At 26.9% G+C, this 6,000-nt stretch overlaps 1 protein-coding gene across 1 annotated transcript in view; it reads right to left on the bottom strand.

The window, feature by feature from the left end:
* The window catches only part of LOC113377030 (alpha-N-acetylgalactosaminidase-like), a 66,339-nt gene that overhangs the window by 12,489 nt on the left and 47,850 nt on the right, over positions 1-6,000 (bottom strand). The window lies entirely within an intron of this gene.

The following is a 6,000-nucleotide window of genomic DNA, read 5'->3' as shown; positions in this document are numbered from 1 at the left end:
AAAATAATTTTTCGTTTTGAATTTTCGGTAGTGCGGTTGTTTGGACTAATTTTTAATTAGCATTATTAGAACGGCTATTCAATTTTCTTTTAGTGTGCAAAATTTTGTTTTATTTCATGTGGTAGAACACATTCAAAATTAGAAAAACCTGAGCAAGTACAACGCTCGCGCTCATATAGCACCCGCGTAAGTCGTCTCTCATTCGCAACGACTAGCAACAGCATTGCTCGCCGCGCATCGTGATAAATTAAAACATTTTTAATAAAACACAATCATATACGATTTATATTTTGAATAATTATATATTTATAGTGTTATGTATAATAATAACTAGATTTTTTATAATTAATATATATTATTTATATATTGCCAAGTATATTATATGATTTAATCATCATTAATAATTTATTAATTAATTATTACTTATTAATTAATTATTAATTATTATTTATTGATATTAATTATTAATACACTAAATAAGTGAAATATAGATTGTAAAAAAATACATAATAATAGTATATCGGTATATGATTACTATTCATGCTACAGCGCAATTTATACAAATGCCAGTATACTAAGTTAGTCATAAATATATTAAATATCTTGAAGTTTTTTTTAATTAAATAATATATATGAATATATTGAATAGAATATCTCAACCTATAAATCTCATAATAATTATTGAACTATTGCACTATTGTGTATCATCCTTAATTAAAATATTTGAAATTTTGCCCGCAAAACCACCATAACATAACAAATACAGACAGCATAAACTAATATAATTTTGGAATTTAACTAATCACAAAGTTTTTGATAATTATTAAATAAATAATGCTCTTTTTAATTTTTGTGTGCTCTACACCTTTGTACCAGTTTGATTTTGCACTTTTCTTATTTTTAGTGTCAATTCAATTTTTATATAATTTAGTTATCACCACAATACAATAATATTATAATTATAATACTGCCGCGAAATTTCAAATATTTTAGTTAAGGATGATACACAATAGTGCAATAGTTCAATAATTATTATGAGTATTTATAGGTTGAGATATTCTATTCAATATATTCATATATATTATTTATTTAAAAAAACTTCAAGATATTTAATATATTTATGACTAACTTAGTATACTTGCATTTGTATAAATTGCGCTGTAGCATGAATAGTAATCATATACCGATATACTATTATTATGTATATTTTTTTTCAATCTATATTTCACTTATTTAGTGGTATTAATAATTAATATCAAAATAATAATTAATAAGTAATAATTAATTAATAATTATTAATGATGATTAATCATATAATATACTTGTGCAATATATAAATAATATATATTTAATTATATAAAATATAGTTATTATTATACATATACATATAAATATATAATTATTCAAAATATAAATGTATATATATATTGTATTTTATTAAAAATGTTTTAATTTATCACGATGCGCGGCGAGCAATGCGGTTGCTAGTCGTTTGCGAATGAGAGACGACTTACGCGGGTGCTATATGAGCGCGAGCGTGTACTTGCTCAGGTTTTTTCTAATTTTGAATGTGTTCTACCACATGAAATAAAACAAAATTTTGCACACTAAAAAAGAAATTGAATAGCCGTTCTAATGATGCTAATTAAAAATTAGTCCAAACAACCGCACTATCCGAAAATTCAAAACGAAAAATTATTTCACTTTTTCTTGCACTAAAATAATTATTAAACAATATTTGTTATTAGAAATATAGTAGGCATCGATATGAATATAATCCCGTTATTTGTTTTTGATATCTTCACACCGTTGCGACAAAAACAACTTTGAAAAAAGGGGCCACTTTCACACATTTTCAATGATATCTCGGCCAAATGATGAGCTACGGATTTGAAATTCGGTATATCGGATTTTCTCGAAAATACCTATAAAATGGCATCAAAATTATTTAAATACCAGGGTGGGGGCAATTCTGTATGGAAACACGCCCATACCCTTTCTGTCAAGTATTTAGTAAAGTATAGTAACAATGTGTGTCAAGTTCCATCAAAATCGAATTTTGCATTTTTGAAAACACACCATCTTAGGATGGTTGGAGGAATAGTTCAACCATGAATTCCAAGCATTTTTGTGGGTTGATTTATTATTTATAGAAAACATCGCAAGGGGTCCACGACACAAACAAGTTTGGGACCTATGGTCTATGGTCTATGGTCATCTATGGTATATGGACAGGACAAGAGAGTCACGCTGCTGTTCACGACGGTACGCCGAACATTCTGGTCTAGACGATCAAAAAAATATCGACAATATCGAATGGAACCTGTTCGATTAAGATCTCTGCAAAACAAACATTGATTTAGTCAAAAACAAATTTTAATGACAATACACTATTGTTCTGTTGTATGCCCATTACTCAAATTTATAATTAATTATTCACAACCAGTTGCAAGAGGCACGTCCTTAAGACAAGTGCATAAACGTTTCGATACGTGTAAATAATCGACTCACTTTTAAAAATTTCAATTATTAACCTTCCGTAGGGTAAGTTAATCGCAAACTAGTGGTGTATGGCATCGTGCCTTAAGGCAAATTGCTGGAACTTTCCGTACCAAAAATTATTATGTTAAAAAGATTAACATTTTTGAAAAAAGATTACTCTGAAAAAATTAGATTTTTGAGAAACTATAAATTTTTGACAAAAATTTAATTTTTTTTGAAAAGACTTGAAGAAAAATTTATTTTGAAAAATTTTGGAAATTCTGAATTTTTTTCAAAGCAAAATCCTACTGCTTTAACTGCATAGAGACGAAATATCGAAGCGCGTAAGCGCCGAGTCGCCATCTAACGGATAAACATTGGTACGGAACCCATAAGAATGTAAACAAAAGTTATACTTATTGTTAAAATCTCTATAAAATATCTGATAATTTGATGTGCATATGTCTAATGATCATTTTTGACCGCCAAATGGCATTTTTTTTACTTTTTTTACTAGATCTCCGAAAGCGCTAGACCTGCCTTCATGAAAATTTTATCAGTTCTTAATCTTTTACAAGTAATTTTTTTTTGAATTATTAAAATCGGAAACTCCGTTCTCCTAAAAACTGAGTTACCGTTTTTGGCATTTTTTGAATTTGTATTTTTTGCAACGGCCAGACCTGTCTTTGCCAAAAACTAATTAGAAAGTCTCCTTATCACTAGAAATCAAATGTTTTTTGAATCATTTAAATCGGTTGAACCGTGCTACCGAAATCGTCGACGAATATTTGTATCCGAACACACATACACACGCACACATACACATACATCCATTTTTTCTAAGGTATACTAAAATGTTCAGAAACCTCTGAAACGTAAAAATATATAAAAATGTTTGTTTTCGATTTTTTTGCGATTACTATAACTTACCCTGCGGGAAGTTAAAAAATCGAAAATGAAAATTTTTGCTTATCTTTACGTTTCATGACCTCCTGAACATTTTGGCATATCTCAAAAAATTGAGCATTTTGTCTTAAGACACGATGCCATGCACCACTAATTTATTTCAAAAATAAAATATTCCTTTCACTAAAAACTAATCAATGCGATATGCTATTAACATTTTGAATACAAACAAATATATAATAAATGCAATTGTATAAATTAAATTAATTTACTTATTCTAAAAATGTATTTTATTTTTATTAAAAAACAACGGTAATCAGTACGAAACACTAAATGCGTGTATCCCGGGATTCTAATTGAGCGGCTTATTATTCCAAATTTTGATCAAATTTTATAATTCAACAATTTACCATAGGCCAATAATATTTTTGTAAGTTAATCTAGTAGTTTCATCAAAATCGTCCTTTTTTTTTCAAATTACTTATGAAGAAACGGCACGTAATAAGTTTTACTTGGGAATAGTGACCTTAAGAGGGCAAATTTTGGCTCACATACCCACACTTCTTCCAAATTTGAAGTCAAGCGATTCATAATCATTTGAAACATCGAGACAGTTTGGTAATTATTATTTTATTAGTTATATTTATTATTAGTTATATCGCTTTATAGCACGTTATTAAAATAACTTAAAAACTTATATTCCATTTTATTTAGAGAAATACAACGTTTGCTCTATTTTATCCCCATAACTCATATTATAGAAGCGTATTTATCAAATTAATATTTGTGAGTTCGCTGATATATTAAAATTATTTCTTGTATTAAAATTTAGTCGAAAACTAACTTTATCAAAATTAATATATTATCTGTTATATAATATCTGTTAGTTGGCTCATTATTAATTTGTATTATATAACATACTTATAATTTTGTTACTCAAAATATGTGTATTGAAAAAATACTAGTTATTATATAAAATAATTGTTAAGATAGCGACATGAGCTTATTATAGCGCCATCATTATACTGATGACTAAAAAAATAAATTAATTAATTGAAATTAGCATTAGTCTTAAATTAGTGTAATTAAAATTATTACACGTTCATTAGTTTGTAAGATAGCTCTTAAGCATGCAATCTAGATAATGTAAAAACTCACATTTTAGTGAAATTTAAATTATTTTCAAAACCTATTTAATTAACATGTCATATTTTTAAATAACCAATTTCAATATTTCTCGTTATGAATATATAGAACGTTTTTAAATCTTAATCTCGCAATATTTTTCATTATAAAAAGCAAGAAAAATTTTGTAATTTATAAGACCATTTCTCACATTATTTGCTTTATCTGAAATATTTTTCAAATAAATTTCAAATACGTTTCTTTCGCTTCAACAAATAAATGCCATAAGCAAAGTTTACACAATCCGGATATGCTTAGGATAATAGATCATAACATTCTGACAGATAGGCTTTTTGCTGTATAAATTAAAAACAAATATTGGTCACATTAATCATATGCAAATATTAAACATTTCATAGTACAATACATCTTAAACCAGTGATTTCGAACCTTTGGACCGCGCATACTTCGGGAGAATAAACCAAAATAGTCAAATTGGTATAAAAAAAATAAACAAAGTATTGTTTTTTGTGTATATCATTACATAATAATGTATATTATTTTGTAGCACGTTAAATAACTTTATAATATCAGTTAAGTATTTATGAAATTAGATTGTTAGAAAAATTAAAGAAATGCAAAAAACGGGAGCAGGGACGCAGGTCGAAAAGGTTGGAAACCACTGTGTTAACGTGTATTTAAACAAAAGTTGTTTAAATACAATTTAAACAATTGTTGTTCATTGTTTGAGATCATTGTCAACGACTACTCGAACCTGATATTGAATATGGATCCATTTCATGTATCGATTACAAATATTTCTTAAATTAAAAATTATTATAATCGTTAAATCATTGAAGTAAATCATATATTTATGAGCCACATATTAAAAACAAAGACGTTCTTTCATTTAACAATACACTATTATCTAAAGTGATCATATACGTCCCGAATTGGTCGGGACACTCCCTGGTTTTCACTTTGTGTTCCAGATTTTTGAACAAGTTCTTATTTTCAATATTTATTTTGAATATATTTTAACTAGAATTATTTTTAGAAAAAAAATATTTTAAGAAATGATGCATATAGACATATGCGACTTGAAATAACACTAGAAGCGATATTGAGCACTAGAAGATAATTAAGAAGAAAACTGTATTAGTAATTTTAAAATACTGGTATGGATTTTTATAGACCTCAACTTTTATTATAATTGTATATTTTAAAATTGTTTTTCATTTATTTTAAACGATAGTGTCTATATTGTAAGTGATTTATATTAAAAAAATATTTATTTGAAAATTACTGATTTTCTTAATATTTTTGTAACTAAGGCACCGATTCTGCCGCATAATAGACCAATATTATGGCAAGGCTATGTCATGAAGAACTTTCCATACAAAATCGTTCTAAATATTAAAAAAGCCATGTGGTTTCTGTGCAGTCAGGCGTTTTTCTCAGGTTGTCAGATAGAAAACCGAACCTAGA

The sequence above is a fragment of the Ctenocephalides felis genome, unplaced genomic scaffold, assembly GCF_003426905.1.
Source record: "Ctenocephalides felis isolate EL2017-DRISC unplaced genomic scaffold, ASM342690v1 CF-g0.4_SCAFFOLD_01886, whole genome shotgun sequence".
Classification (NCBI taxonomy): Eukaryota; Metazoa; Arthropoda; class Insecta; order Siphonaptera; family Pulicidae; genus Ctenocephalides; species Ctenocephalides felis.
The sequence above is the reverse complement of the archived record's forward strand: the minus strand, read 5'-3'. Positions and strand labels throughout refer to the sequence as shown.